General features: G+C 44.5%; 1 protein-coding gene and 1 non-coding gene across 2 annotated transcripts in view; both read right to left on the bottom strand.

Annotated features, from left to right (window-relative positions):
- Positions 1 to 25,544, bottom strand: part of LOC128699181 (uncharacterized) — a 1,354,363-nt gene that overhangs the window by 985,450 nt on the left and 343,369 nt on the right. The window lies entirely within an intron of this gene.
- Positions 1,886 to 2,048, bottom strand: LOC128690984 (U1 spliceosomal RNA). The gene has a single exon (XR_008407380.2). It is a non-coding gene; the product is annotated as a U1 spliceosomal RNA (small nuclear RNA).

Here is a 25,544-nt window from a genome sequence, read left to right on the forward strand (position 1 = left end):
ATATACCCAAACAACACCCAGCACCTCTGGGCTCCACATCTTTACGACGTATCACGCAATTCCAATCTCCGCCTATTATTGCAACATTCGGTAAACCACGTAAAAAATAGACCAGCACGTCCCGAACAAATTTAGTTTTAATACTCACGTCACCCTCAGCCGGACCATATACACATACTAAACTAATGGGAACCCTACCCCAGGTTCCATCCACTCTAATTACCCTCCCCTCCCCCCCTTCACTACGCTTTACTATAAACGGGCTAGTTTCCTTTACCAAAATGGCAGCCCCACCTTTCAAACGTGTCGCATGTTCCATGTACACATTATAACCACTCATATCCAACTCATAACCAGGCCTAAAATTATGTTCCTGTAAGAATACCACATCCACACCAAGTCGCACCAAATACTCATTAAACCACTTAAGCTTCCTCTCAGCTCTCAACCCGTTAATATTTATAGTAAAACACTTGAATTCAACAAATGGGTTTTCCTTTTGTCCCCGGCATTGACTTTACCCCAGTTCGTTTTGCAACACCTCTGTCCCTCCCCCCTTTGTTGGGAATCACCTTTGCAATCCCTTGATCCTTGGGTTCACCATTCCCTCTCGTCTGTACCTCCACCCAAGACTTTTTCCCAGGGCGTTGGGCAGGAGTTAGCACATCATCAGAATCCGATGATGCTGCAGTCCTCTTTCGTGTCCCGCCCTCCACCTGCATTTTGACATCTGAAGCACCGTCCTGATGCACCTCCACCTCTACTGCATGCACCGTTAATCCTGTAGACTCTCTCGTCGACAAACCGTCATCTTCTGCCATACCATCATTCACAGCCTTCCCCAGAACTGAGCCTGGGTCTTCCACCTGATCTAGGACCGATCCCTCTAACAAGTCATCCAACGCCTTTACCAAAGACGCCGCCACTTCCTCACCCATATTAGGTAGTCTCTCCTCAAAAACCTTATGTATGTCCAATGACTGAGATTCTCCTTGTAGCGTTACAACTGGCGATTCAAGCTCCTTTTCTTTGTCTACCTCCTCACTCCATGACAACCGTTGTTGGGGCGGTGTAGCAAGAGACTGTTCTCGCTCATCGCCAACCTCGTCCACTGGCTGCTGTTGCTGCTGTTGCTGTTGCTGCTGTTGCCGTTGCTGTTGTGCCGGGTACCCACTTCGTTTCTCACACTGCGCCGCGATGTGGTCATATGACCCACATAGCCGACACGTACGTTGTTGCCCCGCATACGTTACATAGACTTGAGTCCTTAATTCTTTCAACACAATATATGAAGGAATAGGGTGCCGAAGAGTCATTTTAACTGTATACGCGCCTTCCAGCGCACCTGCATACGGTCCAGTTGCCCATCTCCCTGCTGTGGCTACGTGAACCGTCCCATAAGTACGCAGTTCACTGGTAATATCAAAATCAGTCGCCTCAAAAGGCACATTCCTGATTTTCACCCAGGTGTAATGTCGAGATACATCATGAAGTCTCACCGACACAGCTGTATTAACCTGTATGATGGTCTCCTGATACTTGTCGACCACTGCCTCGTAGACTTGTGCAGACGTCATCTTAACGAAGATTCTTGTCATTCCATTTAATGCGACACCACATATCTCCTCATTTGCTATACCATAGGTATCGCGAATGATCGCTGGTAATAAATCCATGTTGGATCCTGTGACAGCACCACGGATCATCTCAATGCAGACAGTGTTGATTCTTCTTCTGCTATTCAGCGCCATGTTGGAGAAAATAAAGTTTCCACCAACCAACGCTAGGGGCAGCTCAATCAGGTAAACTGCGCAAAACAAACTCAAACAGGAGCGTCTGCGCAGCTCGTCCACACGGCTCGGAGGCGATGAGGACAATGAAATTTAAGGGGATAGCGCGAACGCAGTCCCCTGCTAACAAAAATTTCGCACTCGAGTTAACCACATTTGGGTTAATCGCAGGGGTCAGCACCACCGGAGTGCAATGGTGAGCCTCGCCCTGGGAAAACCGCCTTCGTGATCACGGTATCTCCTGTGCCAGGTAAGTATGTTTTAAATTGTTCCAAGTAGATAGAAGTATCGGGAAGGGAGGTGGGGTGGCATTGTATGTCCGAGATCGCTTGAACTGTTGCATAAAAACGGGTATTAAGTCTGAAGTAACACATACAGAGTCTGTTTGGATAGAATTTTCAGAGGGGCATGAAAAATTAATTTTAGGTGTGATATACCGTCCCCCAAATTTAGATAGGGACCAAGGGAGACTACTATGGGAGGAAATTGTTAGGGCCACAAGGCACGATAATGTAGTAATTCTAGGAGACTTTAACTTTAGTAATATTGATTGGAATTTCTTGACTGGGAATTTAGAATCATACGATTTCTTAGAAGTAGTTCAGGATTGTTTTTTGAAGCAGTTTGTGACAGAACCTACAAGGGGAAATAACCTGCTTGACTTAGTGCTGGCAAACAATGAATCCCTTGTTAATAATTTAGAAGTTTCAGAGGAACTGGGTGCTAGCGACCACAAATCAATTACATTTAGAATTGAATGGAAGTATGATAGTAGGGATAACTCAGTAACAGTCCCAGATTTTCGCTTAGCAGATTACGATGGGCTTAGAGAACATTTATCATCTGTTGACTGGGGTAACGAAGAGAGCTATCAATATGACAGTTTTCTGAACACAATACATGCTGCTCAAAGAACGTTTATCCCTTATAAGGAAATTAGATCAAATAGAAATGACCCAAAATGGATGAATAATAGGCTGAAATATCTACTAGGGCATAAGAAATGAATTTATAGGCGTATCAAAAGAGGCGAGGGTCATCTTATGAATCAGTATATTGACATTAAGAGGGACATTAAAAAGGGGATAAGAAAAGCTAAAAGGGACTATGAAATTAAAGTTGCTAGGGATTCTAAAACTAACCCAAAAAGTTTTTTCCAGGTATATAGAACAAAAGTCAGAGATAAGATAGGTCCCCTTAAAAATAACTATGGGCATCTTACTGACAAAGAGAATGAAATGTGCTCGATTTTAAATAATTATTTTCTCTCGGTTTTTACACAGGAAGACACTAATAATATTCCGGTAATTAATTTTTATAGTGGATCAGAAGAAGATAAATTATGTAACATCACAGTCACTAGTGAAATGGTTGTGAAGCAGATAGACCGACTGAAGCAAAATAAGTCACCGGGTCCTGATGAGGTTTTTTCAAGGGTCCTTAAGGAATGCAAAATGGAAGTCTGTGAGCCATTAACTAATATTTTTAATTTATCTCTTCAAACAGGTGTAGTGTCTGATATGTGGAAGATGGCTAATGTAATTCCTATTTTTAAAACAGGGGACAAGTCGTTACCGTCAAATTACCGCCCAATAAGCCTGACCTCAATTGTAGGCAAGTTGCTAGAGTCAATTATAGCTGAGATTATAAGAAGCCATCTCGATAAGCATAGCTTGATTAATGATACTCAGCATGGATTCACAAGAGGCCGGTCTTGTCTAACTAATTTATTAACTTTCTTCAGTAAAGCTTTTGAGGCTGTTGACCACGATAAAGAATTTGATATTGTTTACTTAGATTTTAGTAAGGCATTTGATAGAGTTCCGCACCAAAGACTGTTGAAGAAAGTAGCAGCTCATGGCATTGGGGGAAGGGTGCTCTCGTGGATCGAGTCATGGCTCACAGACAGGAAGCAGAGAGTGTCCATAAATGGGGTTAAATCCGAGTGGGGATCAGTAACAAGTGGCGTTCCACAGGGATCAGTCTTGGGCCCGTTGTTGTTTATAATATATATCAATGATCTTGATGAAGGAATTGCTAGTGATATGAGCAAATTCGCCGATGACACGAAGATAGGTAGGATAATTGATTCAAACGTAGATGTTAGGGAACTTCAGGAGGATTTAGACAAACTCTACTCTTGGTCAGAAAAGTGGCAGATGCAGTTCAATGTAGATAAATGCAAGGTTCTGAAGCTCGGGAGTGTCCATAACCCTAGCACTTATAAGTTAAATAATGTAGAACTTAGCCATACAGATTGCGAAAAGGATTTGGGGGTTATGGTAAGCAGCAACCTTAAACCAAGGCAGCAATGCCTAAGCGTACGTAATAAGGCAAATAGATTACTGGGATTTATATCAAGAAGTGTAAGCAACAGAAGTCCAGAGGTCATACTGCAGCTTTATACATCATTAGTAAGGCCTCACCTAGATTATGCAGCTCAATTCTGGTCTCCATATTACAGAATAGACATAAATTCGTTAGAAACCATTCAGCGTAGGATGACTAAATTAATATATAGCATTAGAAATCTTCCTTATGAAGAAAGATTGAAGACTCTTAAGTTACATTCACTTGTTAGACGAAGAATGAGGGGAGACCTGATCGAAGTGTATAAGTGGAAGATAGGTATTAATAAAGGGGATATTAACAAGGTTTTGAGGATATCTCTCCAAGAGAGAACCCGCAGTAATGGATTTAAGTTGGATAAGTTTAGATTTAGAAAGGACATAGGAAAGTATTGGTTTGGAAATAGGGTAGTTGATGAGTGGAACAGTCTACCTAGTTGGGTTATTGAGGCTAGGACTTTGGGTAGTTTCAAATTTAGGTTGGATAAGTACATGAGTGGGAGGGGTTGGATTTGAGTGGGACTTGCACATCGGAGCTTGTTTCTTGGGTGGCATTGAAAATAGGGTTGGGCAAATGTTTTGTTAGTGGGATGAATTGTGAAGGACCTGCCTAGTATGGGCCAACAGGCCTGTTGCAGTGTTCCTCCTTTCTTATGTTCTTATGTTCTTATAAGTACATGAGTGGGAGGGGTTTCTTGGGTAGCACTGAAAATTGGGTTGGTCAAATGTTTGTTAGTGGGATGAATTGTAAAGGACCTGCCTAGTATGGGCCAACAGGCCTGCTGCAGTGTTCCTCCTTTCTTATGTTCTTATGTAAAATGAAAATTGTCTATCTCGCCCCCCAAAAATCACAAAACTATTTCTTAAAAAAAAAAAATCGCCAGATATTTTGATAACCGTCGCTGAAGAGACAAGTTGAGCTAACAGGAGAAAGTTTTGATATTATTATTCCGTGGGGCTGCCACTCTGCTACCTCGCCTGGCTTCTACCACTGACATGGGAAATATAAGGACTGACGTAGTGAGCAGCTCCGTTATTTGCTGATATTGGTGTGTGCATGAGTGCGTGCATTCTCTGTCTCTCTCTCTCTGTCTCTCTCAAGCATACACATACACACACAGATGTTTTTTTTGTTACTGTCAGCTAATAATTCATAAATAAAAATTTAAATAACTTAACCTAACCTAACAAAAAAAAATATTAAATTTGCTGTAATATTTCGCGCACAGTAATGGACCAAGTACCAATGGGAGGGGTGACGATCACGGTAGAACTGAAGAACAGGTTGGTCCGGGAGTTCAAAATATCTTACCTCGCCTTTGTTCCTTTGAGACACAGACAGAAACATTCAGTAACAAGTGTGGTGGAATTATCACAACAGCTGTGACAAGTGTTCTGAAAGCTTTCACGAAGTTTTTACGAGGGGTTGATGGAGCACCTATATCGCGTAAATTTTCCCTTGTACTGGCAAATATTTAAGAATGAGGTGGCAAATGTTAAACTGGAAGTGGCAAGACCTGTGTAGAAACATGCTCGCTCTGAAGGAATTTGAAAGTATTCTGGAGAAACAGTTACAATATAAACAGATATAGATGTCAATTACAATATCTTAACTTGGGACACTGGACGCTAATAATAAAAAAATATTGAAAGTGGGAGAGTCAATCGTTCGCTGCCTGGAAATCTAAGTTTGCTCTACAAACAATGTGGACAGTGACCACAGTTATATCCTAGGATAAGTGAGAGAGAAAGGTTATCTTAGACTGGGTGAGAGAGAGGTTATCTTAGACTGGGTGAGAGAGAGGATATCTTAGGCCGGGTGAGAGAGAGAGGATATCCTAGACTGGGTGAGAGAGAGGATATCCTAGGCCGGGTGAGAGAGAGAGAGGATATCCTAGACTGGGTGAGAGAGAGGTTATCCTAGACTGGGTGAGAGAGAGGATATCCTAGGCCGGGTGAAAGAGAGACAGAGAGGATATCCTAGACTGGGTGAGAGAGAGAGGTTATCCTAGGCCGGGTGAGAGAGAGGTTATCCTAGGCCGGGTGAGAGAGAGGATAGCCTAGGCTGGGTGAGAGAGAGAGGTTATCCTAGGCTGGGTGAGAGAGAGGATAGCCTAGGCTGGGTGAGAGAGAGAGAGGATATCCTAGACTGGATGAGAGAGAGGTTATCCTAGGCTGGGTGAGAGAGATAGGATATTCTAGACAGGGCGAAAGAGAGGATAGCCTAGGCTGGGTGAGAGAGAGAGGATATCCTAGACTGGGTGAGAGAGAGAGGATAGCCTAGGCTGGGTGAGAGAGAGAGGATATCCTAGACTGGGTGAGAGAGGAGAGCCTAGGCTGGGTGAAAGAGAGAGGATAGCCTAGGCTGGGTGAGAGAGAGAGGATATCCTAGACTGGGTGAGAGAGGAGAGCCTAGGCTGGGTGAGAGTGGGGATATCCTAGGCTGGGTAAGTGAGGATATCCTAGGCTGGGCGAGAGAGAGAGAGAGAGAGAGAGAGAGAGAGAGAGAGAGAGAGAGAGGATATCCTAGGCTAGGTGAGATTGAGTTTATCCTAGGCTAGGCGAGAGAGGATATCCTAGGCTGGGTGAAAGTGAGGATATCCTAGGATGAGCGAGAGAGAGAAGATATCCTAGGCTGGGTGAGAGTGAGGATATCCTAGGCTGAGCGAGAGGATATCCTAGGCTGGGTGAGAGTGAGGATATCCTAGAGTAGGCGGCGAGAGAGGATATCCTAGGCTGGGTGAAAGTGAGGATATCCTAGGTTGAGCGAGAGAGAGAAGATATCCTAGGCTGGGTGAGAGTGAGGATATCTTAGGCTGAGCGAGAGAGAATATCCTAAATAAAAAGAGGCACAATACCGTGACTGGAACGATACCCAAATAACCCGCACGTAGAAGAGTGGAGCTACGACCACGTTTCGGTCCGACTTGGACCATTTACAAAGTCACACTAACGAAAAGGAGGGCCGGATGGGTATATATAGGCAGGAAGTGGTAGTAGTGGTGGAAGGAAGTAGTAGTTGGGAGGTGGTAAGAGTAGGAGGGGCCAGTCAAATACTAAGAAATAGGAGCACTGCAAGTGAGCTAGGTGCCCACAGAGGGTAAGAGCAAGAATACCGAGGAGGGAAAACAAATAAATAAATAAAGAAGGAACAAATACACAGGGCAGAAAAAAGACAACCCAAAGGAGAAAAAGGAAAGAGGAAAGGGGAAGAGGGAGAAGAAGAAGAAAAAAAGGAGGAATCAGATTAGGTCCTAGGCTGGGTGAGAGGGGTTATCCTAGGCTTGGTGAGAGAGAGGTTATCCTAGGCTGGGTGAGAGTGAGGATATCCTAGGCTGAGCGAGAGAGGATATCCTAGGCTGGGTGAGAGTGAGGATATCCTAGGCTGAGCGAGAGAGAGTAGATATCCTAGGCTGGGGGTGAATGAGAATATCCTAGGCTGGGCGAGAGAGAGAGGATATGCTAGGCTGAGCGAAGAAGAGAGGATATCCTAGGCTGGGTGAGAGTGAGGATATCCTAGGCTGGGTGAGAGTGATGATATCCTAGGCTGGGTGAGAGTGAGGATATCCTAGGCTGGGTGAGAGTGAGGATATCCTAGGCTGGGTGAGTGAGGATATCCTAGGCTGGGTGAGAGTGAGGGTATCCTAGACTGGGCGAGAGTGAGGATATCCTAGACTGGGTGAGAGTGAGGATATCCTAGGCCGGGTGAGAGTGAGGATATCCTAGGCTGGGTGAGAGTGAGGATATCCTAGGCTGGGTGAGTGAGAATATCCTAGGCTGGGTGAGTGAGAATATCCTAGGCTGGGTGAGAGTGAAGATATCCTAGGCTGGGTGAGAGTGAGGATATCCTAGGCTGGGTGAGAGTGAGGATATCCTAGGCTGGGTGAGAGTGAGGATATCCTAGGCTGGGTGAGAGTGAGGATATCCTAGGCTGGGTGAGAGTGAGGATATCCTAGGCTGGGTGAGAGTGAGGATATCCTAGACTGGGTGAGAGTGAGGATATCCTAGGCTGGGTGAGAGTGAGGATATCCTAGGCTGGGTGAGAGTGAGGATATCCTAGGCTGGATGAGAGTGAGGATATCCTAGGCTGGGTGAGAGTGAGGATATCCTAGGCTGGGTGAGTGAGGATATCCTAGGCTGGGTGAGAGTGAGGATATCCTAGGCTGGGTGAGAGTGAGGATATCCTAGGCTGGGTGAGAGTGAGGATATCCTTGGCTGGGTGAGAGTGAGGATATCCTAGGCTGGGTGAGAGTGAGGATATCCTAGGCTGGGTGAGAGTGAGGATATCCTAGGCTGGGTGAGAGTGAGGATATCGCTATGCTTATTCTACAAGCCAGAACATTTGGCCTCAGAGATAAGAAAAATATTGCTTATATATTCATAATTAAAAGTATTTCAGTTAAGAAATAAGTTTATTATTTCTAGGTATACTTCATGTGAAGTTTTAAACTCCCGTGGATCATTCAGCCCAAGGAATGGTGCAGACTCGATCCTCTGTCCTATAATTGGGAGGAAGATACTCTACCTAACCGTGTATACTTATCTTTTTATGTTGTATCTAGCCGTGTCACAAGTGTTATCTAGTAGTACCAAGGTAATGGAGTCAAGTTCAGTCATTTTAGGGATGACTTTACTGACGAGATACCTGTGACCAGTTTCGAGGGGTCTTTCTCCCCGGTGCATAGCCAGACTTTGTTGACTGTCTGGCCAACAAGTTGGTCCAGTTATTCTATACTTTTACTCTGAACAAAAATATCCCAAGAAGAGGAAACTTTACCCGTGGATAGTTCTAGTGTCTTCCAACAACGTAAGAGGAATCAGTGCCCGTGCATGCTATACTACGGCTGCCTTCTCGAAAATGACGGTCATATTTGCGTTTTCGTGTAATAACTCTTGAACGGTTACGGACAGCCAGAAATGTTTTAAAGAAAAATTACAGAGGACGAAAAGATAAATATTTTTAGTCAGTCCCATTTATATTGTAAGTCCAACGGGAACCGAGCTACAGGTGAAATAAAAGTTGCTATTTTTATGTATTGCATTTCAATTTTTCATGTACAATTTGAATTTTGATGTACAACGAATGGTGCTTTACTTCAGTAAAAAAAAAAAAATTCTTAATATGTATAAAATAATCATATTTCTGTATAAAAACACAAGTGACACAACAGACACAAGTGTTTAGCCTATTTAAATGTTTATTTTATAGCTTGTAATTGGCTGCTTGACCTCACAGTATCTAGACTGACATTAAAATTAACCCTTTTTTTTTGTTTCAGATAAATGACATGATTGAGGACATTTCTGAGTATATTCTTTGCGGTTTAAGCCTCGAAGAAGGTGCAGCAGTACAAGTCACAAGAGCAATGAACACTTAATGACAATTTGGATCGGAAAATTGACATTCACTTGACGCTCTCAAGGTTGAACCAAGTGCAAGTGCACATCAGTTACAGAAAAAATTGAAATTAAGACACATGTGCAACATCTGGGTATCTTTATTGTAGACGTATCGCCATCCAGTGGCTTTATCAATACAAGTTCCAGGACATAACTTGAAGACAGTTGAACTATATACAGAAGACGAGGTAATCAGTCCCTCAACCTTGGAGTTGGTGCGAAGAGCACCATAGTCGTGTAGATTCTGAAGCAGAAGCAAGGAGCCTGGCTCTTATATACTAACGTCAGGTGGAAAGGGGACGTGTAGCAGACGAGGGCATAGTCACTGGCAAGCGGGATTCCCCAGTGGAAGTAGGCCCTACCCAGTGGATTAGGTCCAACTGCTACTACTAACCCATCTCTTTGGGTAGGACCTACTTCCACTGATACCTTTCTGTGCTTTCTACCGTAACAAAAAAAATTATTTTTTTTACATAAAATTAGAAAGAAATGTTGTAATGTGGGAAAACAAAAGTCAGTCTTCTGATTTTTTCTGAGCTTCGCCTTTGACCGTATATGTGTCTACAATCTACTGCGTTGTTCCAGACTATGAAGCAGAACTCTTTCAGGATGAGGGACTGACCACCTCAAAGCTACGTCTTCAAGGGTGGATTGATTACATGTTTTTTTACATACGTATTGTTTCTGCTGCCTTCTTTGTATTTGACTGAAAAAAGCCTACTGTGTAGGCGAAACGTTTCGGAATGAAGATACCTAACTGTTGCACATATGTCTTGCTTATCAACCTGTCGGTATTGTCTACCATTATCCTAGTCACATCAGTCTTCTGAATCTACACATTAATGACCAGAGCAAAGTTACACACGATTGCACAATAAAGACATTGAAGGAGACGTTCCGCCACTTCAGTTAATTCCTTGATTGTGCATAGGTGTCTTATTCCCACATTCTGTGGGCTATTAAGAAGCCAGTACTTATTTGTAACAAATATGCTTTTTGGGACCCAACAACTTGTTTGCGTTTAAAAAATTATAGGTGAGCTTTCATTTTTATTTAGTCACTAACTTCCTATAATTACGGTTTACTGATGAGGTTCAGTCGAAGACTTGTCAGTACCCTGATACAAGTCTACTAATGCCTCGTGTGGGTAGCAGGCGCTTGTTGTGGGTGGCAGGCGCTTGTTGTGGGTGACAATCGCTTGTTGTGGGTGGCAGGCGCTTGCTGTTTGTGGCAATCGCTTGTTGTGGGTCGCTTGTTGTGGGTGGCAGGCGCTTGTGGTGGGTGGCAGGCGCTTGTTGTGGGTGGCAGTCTCTTGTTGTGGGTGGCACCATGAAGTACAAAAGACGTCTCTATATCTAGATAGGGACGGGCTTTGATATGAACTAAGGTAGGATACAGCTCCTAAATAATGCGAGAAACTTGGTGTTCGTTTGGAAAACATGGTTGATAAATTGCAAATGACATCGTACCTGAATGATTCATGATCGTAAATCATGGGTGTGACCTGCACGTGGAGTAGGGTGTGACCTGCACGTGTAGGGTGTGATATGTACGTGGTGTAGGGGTGTGACCTGCACGTGGTGTAAGGGGTGCTATGCACGTTGTGTAGGGGTGTCTCATGCACAGGGTGAAGGGGTGTCATGCACAGGGTTAAGGAAAGTTACCTACCTATGTTACAGCGTACATCCTGCACATGGCGTAGGGTGGTTATTTGCTCACCCCCCCCTCCACTCTGAGTATCTGTCTGTACATATCTGTTTATCCGTCTGTTTCCTCTTTCTCTTTCTCTCTCTCTCTCTCTCTCCCTCTCACCTCCACTTCTGCCCCTCCACCTTAATGCCCTCTCCCTTCCCCTCTCCCCTCCAATACTCCGCCTAAGTCTTAATTAGAACCCGACCCCTCGCTAACTTACGTGAGATGTCCTCCAAATGCCTTACTAATTAAGGCCTAGTGATTAATTGAAGTTAGACGAGATCTGGATACTTTCATCCTGGAAGGGAAAAGCATTTTACACACGGGCTGCCACCTGGGTCCCATGCGTGAGTGCGTGCGTGCGTGCGTGCGTGCGTGTGAGTGTGTGTTACCATTTTGTCCAAGGCACATGTCGATTAGACACAAGGTCTGTTGTATATGCGTAGTGTGTGTGTGTGTGTGTATACTCACCTATTTGTACTCACCTATTTGTGGTTGCCGGGGTCGAGTCATAGCTCTTGGCCCCGCCTCTTCAATGATTGTTACTGGGTCCTCACTTTCCCTGCTCCATGAACTTTATCAAACCTCGTCTTAAAACTATGTATGGTTCCCGCCTCTACTACGTCACTTTCTAGGCTATTCCACTGCCTGACAACTCTATGACTGAGTTGCAAACCTTTGCACTTTCTCTAATTTCTTGACGTGATTGACCAGGTGTGGATTCCAAACTGGTGCTGCAAACTCCAGTATGGGCCTGACGTATATGGTGTACAGAGTCTTGAACGATTCCTTACTGAGGTATCGGAACGCTATCCTTAGGTTTGCCAGACGCCCATACGCTGCAGCAGTTATTTGATTGATGTGCGCCTCAGGAGATATGCTCAGTATTGTACTCACCCCAAGATCTTTTTCCTTGAGTGAGGTTGGCAGTCTTTGGCCACCTAGACTATACTATGTCTGCGGTCTTCGTTGCCCTTCCCCAATCTTCATGACTTTGCATTTGGCAGGGTTAAACTCAAGGAGCCAGTTGCTGGACCAGGCTTGTAGCCTGTCCAGATCTCTTTGTAGTCCTGCCTGATCCTCGACTGATTTGATTCTCCTCATTAACTTCACATCGTCTGCAAACAAGGACACTTCTGAGTCTATCCCTTCCGTTATGTCATTCACATATATCAAAAACAGCACAGATCCTAGAACTGACCCCTGTGGAACCCCGCTTGTCACAGGCGCCCACTCTGACACCTCGTCACGTACCATGACTCGTTGTTGCCTCCCTGTCAGGTACCCTCTGATCCATTGCAGTGCCTCTCATGTTATGTGTGCCTGATCCTCTAGCTTTTGCAGTAACCTTTTGTGAGGGACTGTGTCGAAGGCCTTCTTGCAGTCCAAGAATATGCAGTCTATCCACCCCTCTCTCTCTTGCCTTACTTCTGTCACCTTGTCATAAAACTCCAGTAGGTTTGTGACACAGGATTTTCCTTCCCTAAAACCGTGCTGGCTGTCGATTATATGCTTGTTTCTTTCCAGGTACTCCACCACTCTCCTCCTGATGATCTTCTCCATGATGTTGCATACTATACACCTTAGTGACACATTTTAATGCCTCTTGTCTGTCTCCTTTTTAAAAAATTGGGACTACATTTACCATCTTCCATACCTCAGGGAGTTGCCCAGTTTCAATGGATGTGTTGAAGATCTTTGTTAGTGGCACACACAGCATCTCTGCTCCCTCTCTAAGGACCCACGGAGAGAACATAAGAACATAAGAAAGGAGGAACGCTGCAGGAGGCCTGCTGGCCCATACTAGGCAGGTCCTTTACAATTCATCCCACTAACAAAACATTTGCCCAACCCAATTTTCAATGCCACCCAAGAAATAAGCTCTGATGTGAAAGTCCCACTCAAATCCAACCCCTCCCACTCATGTACTTATCCAACATAAATTTGAAACTACTCAAAGTCCCAGCCTCAATAACCCAACTAGGTAGACTGTTCCACTCATCAACTACCCTATTTCCAAACCAATACTTTCCTATGTCCTTTCTAAATCTAAACTTATCTAATTTAAATCCATTACTGCGGGTTCTCTCTTGGAGAGACATCCTCAAGACCTTATTAATATCCCCTTTATTAATACCTATCTTCCACTTATACACTTCGATCAGGTCTCCCCTCATTCTTCGTCTAACAAGTGAATGTAACTTAAGAGTCTTCAATCTTTCTTCATAAGGAAGATTTCTAATGCTATGTATTAATTTAGTCATCCTACGCTGAATGTTTTCTAACGAATTTATGTCCATTTTGTAATACGGAGACCAGAACTGAGCTGCATAATCTAGGTGAGGCCTTACTAATGATGTATAAAGCTGCAGTATGACCTCTGGACTTCTGTTGCTTACACTTCTTGATATAAATCCCAGTAATCTGTTTGCCTTATTACGTACGCTTAGACATTGCTGTCTTGGTTTAAGGTTGCTGCTCACCATAACCCCCAAGTCCTTTTCGCAATCTGTATGGCTAAGTTCTACATCATTTAACTTATAAGTACTAGGGTTATGGGCACTCCCAAGCTTCAGAACCTTGCATTTATCTACATTGAACTGCATCTGCCACTTTTCTGACCAAGAATAGAGTTTGTTTAAATCCTCCTGAAGTTCCATAACATCTACGTTTGAATCAATTATCCTACCTATCTTTGTGTCATCGGCGAATTTGCTCATATCACTAGTAATTCCTTCATCAAGATCATTGATATATATTATAAACAACAACGGGCCCAAGACTGATCCCTGTGGAACGCCACTTGTTACAGATCCCCACTCGGACTTAACCCCATTTATGGACACTCTCTGCTTCCTGTCAGTGAGCCATGACTCGATCCACGAGAGCACTTTTCCCCCAATGCCATGAGCTGCCACTTTCTTTAACAGTCTATGGTGCGGAACTCTATCAAAAGCCTTACTAAAATCTAAGTAAATAATATCAAATTCTTTATTGTGGTCAACAGCCTCAAAAGCTTTACTGAAGAAAGTTAATAAATTAGTTAGATAAGACCGGCCTCTTGTGAATCCATGCTGAGTATCATTAATCAAGCTATGCTTATCGAGATGGCTTCTTATAATCTCAGCTATAATTGACTCTAGTAATTTGCCTACAATTGAGGTCAGGCTTATTGGGCGGTAATTTGACGGTAACGACTTGTCCCCTGTTTTAAAAATAGGAATTACATTAGCCATCTTCCACATATCAGACACTACACCTGTTTGAAGAGATAAATTAAAAATATTAGTTAATGGTTCACAGACTTCCATTTTGCATTCCTTAAGAACCCTTGAAAAAACCTCATCAGGACCCGGCGACTTATTTTGCTTCAGTCTGTCTATCTGCTTCACAACCATCTCACTAGTGACTGTGATGTTACATAATTTATCTTCTAGCCCACTGTAAAAATTAATTACTGGAATATTGTTAGTGTCTTCCTGTGTAAAAACTGAGAGAAAATAATTATTTAAAATCAAGCACATTTTATTCTCTTTGTCAGTAAGGTGCCCATAGTTATTTTTAAGGGGACCTATCTTATCTCTAACTTTTGTTCTATAGACCTGGAAAAAACTTTTTGGGTTAGTTTCAGAATCCCTAGCAACTTTAATTTCATAGTCCCTTTTAGCTTTTCTTATCCCCTTTTTAATGTCCCTCTTAATGTCAATATACTGATTCATAAGATGACCCTCACCTCTTTTGATACGCCTATAAATTCCTTTCTTATGCCCTAGTAGATATTTGAGCCTATTATTCATCCATTTTGGGTCATTTCTATTTGATCTAATTTCTTTATATGGGATAAACGTTCTTTGAGCAGCATGTATAGTGTTCAGAAAACTGTCATATTGATAGCTCTCTTCGTTACCCCAGTCAACAGATGATAAGTGTTCTCTAAGCCCATCGTAATCTGCTAAGCGAAAATCTGGGACTGTTACTGAGTTTTCGCTACTATCGTACTTCCATTCAATTCTACATGTAATTGGTTTGTGGTCGCTAGCACCCAGTTCCTCTGAAATTTCTAAATTATTAACAAGGGATTCATTGTTTGCCATAACTAAGTCAAGCAGGTTATTTCCCCTTGTAGGTTCTGTCACAAACTGCTTCAAAATACAATCCTGAACTACTTCTAAGAAGTTGTATGATTCTAAATTCCCAGTCAAGAAATTCCAATCAACATGACTAAAGTTAAAGTCTCCTAGAATTACTACATTATCGTGCCTTGTGGCCTTAACAATTTCCTCCCATAGTAGTTTTCCTTGGTCCCTATCTAAGTTTGGGGGACGGTATATCACTCCTAAAATCAGTTTTTCATGCCCCTCTGAAAATTCTATCCAAACAGACTCTGTATGTGTTACTTCAGACTTAATACCCGTTTTTATGCAACAGTTCAAGCGATCTCGGACATACAATGCCACCCCACCCCCCTTCCCAATACTTCTATATTTCTTGGAACAATTTAAAACCCTGAATATGACATTCCGCAGGCATGTCCCGACTTTTTGAATTAAACCACGTCTCAGTTAAGGCAAATACATCAATGTTACCTGCACTAGCAACTAATCTCAACTCGTCCATCTTATTCCTAGCACTACGGCAATTAGCATAATAAACATTGAAAGACTCTCCTTTCTCTTTACCCTTCCTGCTCATTTCTATTTTTCTACTAAACCTATTACTGTCCTTATCACCCAAGGTCCCTGGCTTTTCAATATCTACCTCATTCTGCTTATTACTAGTTCCCCTAGAACTCGTAATATTACTACACTGGGACTTCACTGTTTTCCTGCCAAAATCCATACCACTAACTACTCCTAGTTTAAAGTCCCACTGCCTTTGAGGTATCAAGTTCAAATAGAAGCTTCTTCACTTCCTCCTTGGTTATGTGTACCTAATCCAGCACTTGTGTACCTCCCTGTTCTGAATTCTTGGATTCCTACGTGTTTCCACTGTAAATACTTCTTTAAATCTCATGTTGAGCTCATCACATACCTTTTGGTCGTTTCTTTTGAACTCCCCATCATACTTCCTCAGCCTCATTACCTGCTCATTGACTGTTGTTTTCCTCCTGATGTGGCTATACAACAGCTTTGGGTCAGACTTGACTTTCGATGCTATATCATTTTCGTATTGTCACTGAGCCTCCATTCTTATTTGTGCATATTCGTTTCTGGCTCTTCAGCTGTTCTCTTTATTTTCCCGGGTCCTTTGTCTTCTGTACCTCTTCCATTCTCTATTACACCTAGTTTTTGCCTCCCTACACCTTTGGGTGAACCAAGGACTCGTTCTGGTCTTCCCCTTATTTATCTTTCCCTTGGAAACAAACCTCTCCTCTGCTTCCTTGAATTTTGTCACATAGTCCATCATTTCTTTTACTGGATTTCCTGCTATTTCTCTCTCCCACTGAAAATCTTGCAGGAAGTTCCTCATGCCTGCCTAATCCCCCCCCATCCTTTTGTAGTTTGTTTTTTCCCATCCTATTCCTGCTGCTCTCTCCACTTGTAGCTCAACTATTTAATCAAAGCACAGAACCACATGATCGCTAGCTCCAAGGGGCCTTTCATACGTGATATCATCAATGTCCCAACTACTCAAGGTCAATACAAGGTCCAGTCTTGCTGGATCATCCTCACCTCTCACTCTGGTAGTGTCTCTAACATGTTGATGCATGAGGTTTTCCAGTACCACATCCATCATCTTGTCTCTCCATGTTTCAAAACCCCCATGGGGCTCCAGATTTTCCCAGTCAATCTCCTTGTGATTGAAATCACCCATAACTAGTAACTTTGCTTCCCCCATGTGAGCTCTTCTGGCCACCTCCACTAGTGTCAACCATTGCTCTGTTGCTCTCATCATATTCTTCTCTTGTCCTGCAGTTCTGTGGCAGGTTGTACATTACTGCAATTACCACCTTATGGCCCTCAGACTGGATTGTTCCTACTAGGTAGTTCCTTTTGCACATTCCATCCATTTCCTCAAATCCCCACCAGTTTTTAATGAGTAGTGCAACTCCTCCTCCCCCTCTCCTCCCTCTATCTTTCCTGAGGATTTGATATCCAGGTGGAAAGATTGCATCTGTTATCATCCTGGTGAATTTTGTTTTTGTGAGTGCTATTATGTCTGGGGATGTCTCCTTGATTTTTTCGTGCCACTCCTCGCACTTATTTGTTATTCCGTCTGCATTTGTATACCAAACCTTCTTCTTTTCTAAAACTGTGATCTGGGGGGTACACTGGGGTTGGGGAAGTGGGAGACCTGATAGGGAACTATGGGTGGTTGCTGTGAGGGTGGAGTTTGTAGTGGGTTGGGTGGGGGGCATTAGATATGGCATGTGTGTTTTGGGTTAGAATGTTTGGTTGCATTGGGGCTGTCCTGGTTGGGGTTTCTGTAGGTGGTTGAGAAGGAGGCTGTATTTGATCTTCCTGAGTCTGGATTCTCCTTTCCATCTTTACCTCCCTTTCCTCCTTTTGTCTTTGTACCATCTCTCTCAATTTTTGCCTTTCTTCTCGTGTTCTGTCGTGGTTGAGATACACCTTCTGGTATGCCAGCATGTCCCTTAGTCTTGTTTTCTCCTGCAGGATCCTGTTTTGAGTCAATTCTGCCTTGAAAGTCACTTTGACTGGCTGGGTTCTTGTTCTTGCAAACCCCCCTATTCTCTGAAAATTTGCCAGCTTGGTCATGTCATCTTCTCCAATTGTTTTTGATGATGCTTTTGATCGCATTTTTCTCCCCTCGTCTTCTTGCTTCGTAAGTTTTCCCTTCAACTTCCTGGAGCCCATAAACAAAGACTGACCTCTCCCTTTCAATCTCCCACTGCATATCTGTATGTATTCCCTGATTCGATTTAGCTGCCTCCATTGCAGCTTTCCTTTCTTCAGTTTCTTCACTATTTGTTGTCCTTGGGCCCAGAGGCCTGTCATTTTTCCTTCTCAGCTTTCCTCGAGCGTTGCTGTGGTCTGTTAGGGCCTCCACGTATAGCTTAGCTCTTTCGTTTTCTACAGTCCGCTCGATTGCTCCTGATGTGATTCTCTCTTTTTCTTGGGCTCTGTGATGGTCTGATAGGGCCTGTGCATACATTTTCACTCCGTTCCCTACAGCCTCCTGGCTTGTGACTGAGGTAGCAGTCTCTGATGTCATTCCCAAATTGTTCTTTAGTTCTTTTCAGTTCCTCTTCTAATCTCTGTATCTTAGCCTCTGCTGCTGTGACTTGCATCTCCCAATTCTTGCTTTATGCATCTATACTCTCCTCCATTCTCATGCTCAGCTCTTCTAGCTTCTTTTCCCACTCATGTTCCCTTTTCATGAGCTCTGCTGCCCAATCAACCTTCGCAGATTCATCCTCCAATCCCATGGTTTTCCTTCCTGCTCTCTGACAACCAACTTTTGTTGTTTTGGTTGCCTCAGAATGGAAAACTTATGTAATTTTGTGTGTTTGTTTTGTGGTGCGTTTGTCCAAGGGTGTGGGGGAGGGGCAGAGGGAGGGAGAGGAGGAAGCTGGAGACAGTGGCGAAATGAGAGAAGGGTGGGGAGGGGGAATGAGGAGAGAGGAGGAGGAGAAGCAAAGGGAGAGTGAGACTGGGAGGGGGAGAGGAGAAAAGAGGGAGAAGAGGGGGAGGAGGCTGAGAGAGAGAAGAGTGGGAGATAGGTGGGGAAGGGTGCAGGGGGAGGGTGCGGGGGGGAGGATGCGGGGGGGAGTGTGTGTGTATGTGTCTTACCTAACAACTTCAATGGATGTGTTGAAGATCTTTGTTAATGGCACACACAGCATCTCTGCTCCCTCTCTAAGGACCCACGGAGAGATGTTGTCTGGTCCCACCACCTTTGAGGTGTGAAGTTCACATAGCTTCTTCACCTCCTCCTTGGTTATGTGTACCTCATCCAGCACTTGTTGGTGTACCTCCCTGTTCTGATTTCCTGAAGTCCTACTGGTTTCCACTGTAAATACTTCTTTAAATCTCGTGTTGAGCTCCTCACATACCTCCCGGTCGTTTCTTGTGAACTCCCCATCACCCTTCCTCAGTCTGATTACCTGGTCCTTGACTGTTGTTTTCCTCCTGATGTGGCTATACAACAGCTTCGGGTCAGACTTGACTTTCGATGCTATGTCATTTTCATATTGTCGCTGAGCCTCCCTTCTTATCTGTGCATATTCGTTTCTGGCTCTTGGGCTAATCTCTTTATTTTCCTGAGTTCTCTGTCTTCTGTACTTTTTCCATTCTCTAGTACACCTAGTTTTTGGCTCCCTACACCTTAGGGTGAACCAAGGACTCGTTCTGTTCTTCTCATTATTTCTGTTTTCCTTGGGAACAAACCTCTCCTCTGCCTTCTTGCATTTTGTTGTCACATAGTCCATCATTTCTGTGTGTGTGTGTGTGTGTGTGTGTGTGTGTGTAACTAAAAGTAGAAGGTGGGATTGTGTGTTGTGGTGTATGAGTGTATGTGGAGTTTGCAGTGTGTGTGTGTGGGGGGGGGACTATGTGAGTGTAGGTTTATTAAGCGTGTGAAAAGTAGTGGTAGGATTGTGTGTTATTGTGTTTGAGTGTATGTGGAGTCTGCATGTGACGGTCTACAGTGCTTCCCTACCTGGCCTGACCTGACTCATCCCTAACCTACCCACCTACCAGTTTATGTATTCTATGACTCACGAAATCGTAATGACACGATTGCAAACAAATCATACCACAGGTGGGGATAGAACCCGCGATCAGAGTCTCAAAACTCCAGACCGTCGCGTTAGCCACTGGACGGTCTGGAGTTTTGAGACTCTCTGATCGCGGGTTCTATCCCGGCCCGTGGTATGGTTTATGCATTCTATGCTTCACCTGTCTGCTCGCCCTGTTCTACTAGAAATTACCAATTGTTATTAGTTGCCGAGTACTTGATATCCTATTCTTTAACATACTAGAGGAGTTTGTGTGAACGTGTGTGTGTGTGTGTGGGACTATATGAAGGTGTGTTTATTGTCTGAAAAGCGGAAAGTGGGATTGTGTTTTATGGTGTATGGCTGCGTATGTGGTGTCTGCCACGTGGTCTACAGTGCTCTATCTGATCTGACCCACACCAACCTTCCTAGCCTAATAAACACCTGCCTGCTCGCCCTGTTCTACTATAAATTACTAGTTGCAATTTGTTATTGGGTACTTGTTATCCTATACTTTATCATACTAGGAGAGTGGGATCATTCACAGCTTGGCGATAAAATGGAACCCACACCTGACTCCCCGCAAACCATGCACAGGTGAATACTTGCGATGCAGCCTGTAGAATGTGGCGTATATCCACTTCCGTTTCTTGTCGATATAGAGTATAACCTATACACTGTATTTCTTTCACTGGTTACACATTTATTTCACTTTATTATCTTTCTTGAGTACACATTTGGCAATGTCGCCTGATACACTAAGCCTCCTACTCCGGTTTGTGCCCACCAGGTATCACTTTCTAGTTCACTATAGAATTGTGGTTCTCCCCACACTTGTGTGGCTCAGGGCAACTTGTAAATCGCTTCAAGGATTGTTCACTACCCTGACACACTTAATGACCCCTGCAGTACACTTGGGTAGCCCTCAAAAAAACTTATATTCACGGAGCCCTAAATGTTGCACTCGCGCGTGCGGTGTCCCTACTGTGTACTTACCTAATAGTACTCACCTAATTGTGGCTGCAGGGGTCGATACTCAGCTCCTGGCCCCGCCTCTTCACTGATCGCTCTAGGTCCTCTCCCTCTCTGCTTCCTGAGCATTGTCATACCTCTTCTTAAAACTATGTATTGTTCCTGCCTCCACTACTTCACTTGCTAGGCTATTCCACTTCCTGACGACTCTATGACTGAAGAAATACTTCCTAACGTCCCTGTGACTCGTCTGAGTCTTCAGCTTCCAATTGTGACCCCTTGTTTCTGTGTCTCCTCTCTGGAACATCCTGTCTCTGTCCGCCTTGTCTATTCCCCACAGTATCTTGTATGTCGTTATCATGTCTCCCCTGACCCTTCTGTCCTCTAGTGTCGTCAGTCCGATTTCCCTCAACCTTTCCTCGTACGACATTCCCCTGAGCTCTGGAACTAGCCTTGTTGCAAACCTTTGTACTTTCTCTAACTTCTTGACGTGCTTGACCAGGTGTGGGTTCCAGACTGGTGCTGCATACTCCAGTATGGGCCTAACATACACAGTGTACAGTGTCTTGAACGATTCCTTATTAAGGTATCGGAATGCTATTCTCAGGTTTGCCAGGCACCCGTATGCTGCAGAAGTTATTTGGTTGATGTGTGCCTCCGGTGACGTGCTCGGTGTTATCGTCACCCCAAGATCTTTCTCCCTGAGTGAGGTCTGTAGTCTTTGTCCACCTAGCCTATACTGTGTCTGCGGTCTTCTTTGCCCCTCCCCAATCTTCATGACTTTTCATTTGGCAGGGTTGAATTCGAGAAGCCAGTTTCTGGACCACGTGTCCAGCCTGTCCAGGTCTCTCTGCAGTCCTACCTCATCCTCATCCGATTTAATTATTCTCATCAACTTCACATCATCTGCGAATAGGGACACTTCAGAGTCTATTCCTTCCATCATGTCGTTCGCATATATCAAAAATAGCACTGGCCCTAGAACTGGCCCCTGTGGGACCCCGCTCGTCACAGGCACCCACTGTGATACCTCTTCACGTACCATGACTCGTTGTTGCCTCCCTGTCAGGTATTCCCTGATCCATTGCAGTGCCCTCCCTGTTATATGCGCCTGATCCTCCAGCTTCTGCACTAATCTCTTGTGAGGAACTGTGTCAAAGGCATTCCTGCAGTCCAGGAAAATGCAATCAACCCACCCCTCTCTCTCGTGTCTTACTTCTGTTACCTTGTCATAAAACTCCAGAAGGTTTGTGACATAGGATTTGCCTTCCATGAATCCATGCTGGTTTTCATTTATAATCTTGTTCCGTTCCAAGTGTTCCACCACTCTCCTCCTGATAATCTTCTCCATGACTTTGTCAGAGACACAGGTCTGTAGTTTAGTGCCTCGTTTCTGTGTGTGTGTGTGTGTGTGTGTGTGTGTGTGTGTGTGTGTGTGTGTGTACTCACCTAATTGTACTCACCTAATTGTAGTTGCACGGGTCGAGACTGTGTGTACTCACCTATTTGTGGTTGCAGGGGTCGAGTCACAGCTCCTGGCCCCGCCTCTTCGCTGATTGCTACTAGGTCCTCTCTCTCCCTGCCCCATGAGCTCTATCATACCTCGCCTTAAAACTATGTATGGTTCCTGCCTCCACCACATCACTTTCTAGGCTATTCCATGGCCTGACTACTCTATGACTGAAGAAATACTTCCTAACATCCCTTTGATTCATCTGAGTCTTCAACTTCCAATTGTGACCTCTTGTGTCTGTGTCCCATCTCTGGAACATCCCGTCTTTGTCCACCTCGTCTATTCCGCGCAGTATTTTATATGTCGTTATCATGTCTCCCCTGACCCTCCTGGCCTCCAGTGTCGTCAGGCCGATTTCCCTCAACCTTTCTTCACAGGACAATCCCCGTAGCTCTGGGACTAGTCTTGTTGCAAACCTTTGCACTTTCTCTAATTTCTTGACGTGCTTGACTAGGTGTGGATTCCAAACTGGTGCTGCATACTCCAGTATGGGCCTGACGTAGATGGTGTACAGAATCTTAAACGAATCCTTACTGAGGTATCGGAACGCTATCCGTAGGTTTGCCAGGCGCCCGTATGCTGCAGCAGTTATCTGATTGATGTGCGCCTCAGGAGATATGCTCGGTGTTATACTCACCCCCAGATCTTTTTCCTTTAGTGAGGTTTGCAGTCTTTGGCCATCTAAACTATATTGTGTCTGCGGTCTTCTTTGCCCTTCCCCAATCTTCATGACTTTGCATTTGGCAGGGTTAAATTCAAGGAGCCAGTTGCTGGACCAGGCTTGTAGCCTGTCCAGATCTCTTTGTAGTCCTGCCTGATCCTCGTCCGATTCGATTCTTCTCATTAACTTCACATCGTCTGCAAACAAGGACACTTCTGAGTCTATCCCTTCCGTTATGTCGTTCACGTATACCAAGAACAGCACAGGTCCTAGGACTGACCCCTGTGGAACCCCGCTTGTCACAGGCGCCCACTCTGACACCTCGTCGCGTACCATGACTCGTTGTTTCCTCCCTGTCAGATATTCTCTGATCCATTGCAGTGCCTTTCCTGTTATGTGTGCCTGGTCCTCTAGCTTTTGCAGTAACCTCTTGTGAGGAACTGTGTCGAAAGCCTTCTTGCAGTCCAAAAATACGCAGTCGATCCACCCCTCTCTCTCTTGTCTTACTTCTGTCACCTTGTCATAAAACTCTAGTAGGTTTGTGACACAGGATTTTCCTTCCCTGAAACCGTGCTGGTTGTCAATTATACACTTGTTTCTTTCCAGGTGCCCCACCACTCTCCTCCTGATGATCTTCTCCATGACCTTGCATACTATACACGTTAGAGATACAGGTCTGTAGTTTAGTGCCTCATGTCTGTCTCCCTTTTTAAAAATTGGGACTACATTTGCCATTTTCCATACCTCAGGGAGTTGCCCAGTTTCAAATGATGTGTTGAAGATCTTTGTTAATGGCTCACACAATATCTCTGCTCCCTCTTTAAGGACCCATGGAGAGATGTTGTCTGGTCCCACCGCCTTTGAGGTGTCAAGTTCGCATAGCAGCTTCTTCACCTCCTCCTTGGTTATATGTACCTCATCCAGCACTTGCTGGTGTGCCCCCCTGTTCTGATTTCTTGGAGTCCTACTGGTTTCCACTGTAAATACCTCTTTAAATCTTGTGTTGAGCTCCTGACATACCTCTCGGTCGTTTCTTGTGAATTCCCCATCACCCTTCCTCAGTCTGATTACCTGGTCCTTGACTGTTGTTTTCCTCCTGATGTGGCTGTACAACAGCTTCGGGTCAGTCTTTACTTTTGATGCTATGTCATTTTCATATTGTCTCTGAGCCTCCCTTCTTATCTGTGCATATTCGTTTCTGGCTCTTCGGCTGATTTCTTTATTTTCCTGAGTTCTCTGTCTTCTGTACCTTTTCCATTCTCTAGTACACCTAGTGTGTGTGTGTGTGTGTGTACTCACCTAGTTGAGGTTGCAGGGGTCGAGTCCGAGCTCCTGGCCCCGCCTCTTCACTGGTCGCTACTAGGTCACTCTCCCTGAACCATGAGCTTTATCGTACCTCTGCTTAAAGCTATGTATGGATCCTGCCTCCACTACATGGCTTCCCAAACTATTCCACTTCCTGACTACTCTGTGGCTGAAGAAATACTTCCTAACATCCCTTTGATTCATCTGTGTCTTCAGCTTCCAACTGTGTCCCCGTGTTGCTGTGTCCAGTCTCTGGAACATCCTGTCTTTGTCCACCTTGTCAATTCCTCTCAATATTTTGTAAGTCGTTATCATGTCCCCCCTATCTCTCCTGTCCTCCAGTGTCGTCAGGTTGATTTCCCTTAACCTCTCCTCATAGGACATACCTCTTAACTCTGGGACCAGTCTTGTTGCAAACCTTTCCACTTTCTCTAGTTTCTTTACATGCTTGGCTAGGTGTGGGTTCCAAACTGGTGCCGCATACTCCAATATGGGCCTAACATACACGGTGTACAGGGTCCTGAACGATTCCTTATTAAGATGTCGGAATGCTGTTCTGAGGTTTGCCAGGCGCCCATATGCTGCAGCAGTTATTTGGTTGATGTGCGCTTCAGGAGATGTGCCTGGTGTTATACTCACCCCAAGATCTTTTTCCTTGAGTGATGTTTGTAGTCTCTGGCCCCCTAGACTGTACTCCGTCTGCGGTCTTCTTTGCCCTTCCCCAATCCTCATGACTTTGCACTTGGTGGGATTGAACTCCAGGAGCCAGTTGCTGGACCAGGTCTGCAGCCTATCCAGATCCCTTTGTAGTTCTGCCTGGTCTTCGATCGACTGAACTCTTCTCATCAACTTCACGTCATCTGCAAACAGGGACACCTCGGAGTTTATTCCTTCCGTCATGTCGTTCACAAATACCAGAAACAGCACTGGTCCTAGGACTGACCCCTGTGGGACCCCGCTGGTCACAGGTGCCCACTCTGACACCTCGCCACGTACCATTACTCGCTGCTGTCTTCCTGACAAGTATTCCCTGATCCATTGCAGTGCCTTCCCTGTTATCCCTGCTTGGTCCTCCAGTTTTTGCACTAATCTCTTGTGTGGTACTGTGTCAAGCACCTTCTTGCAGTCTAAGAAAATGCAATCCACCCACCCCTCTCTCTCTTGTCTTACTGCTGTCACCATG

This window comes from Cherax quadricarinatus, chromosome 31, assembly GCF_038502225.1.
Source record: "Cherax quadricarinatus isolate ZL_2023a chromosome 31, ASM3850222v1, whole genome shotgun sequence".
NCBI lineage: Eukaryota > Metazoa > Arthropoda > Malacostraca > Decapoda > Parastacidae > Cherax > Cherax quadricarinatus.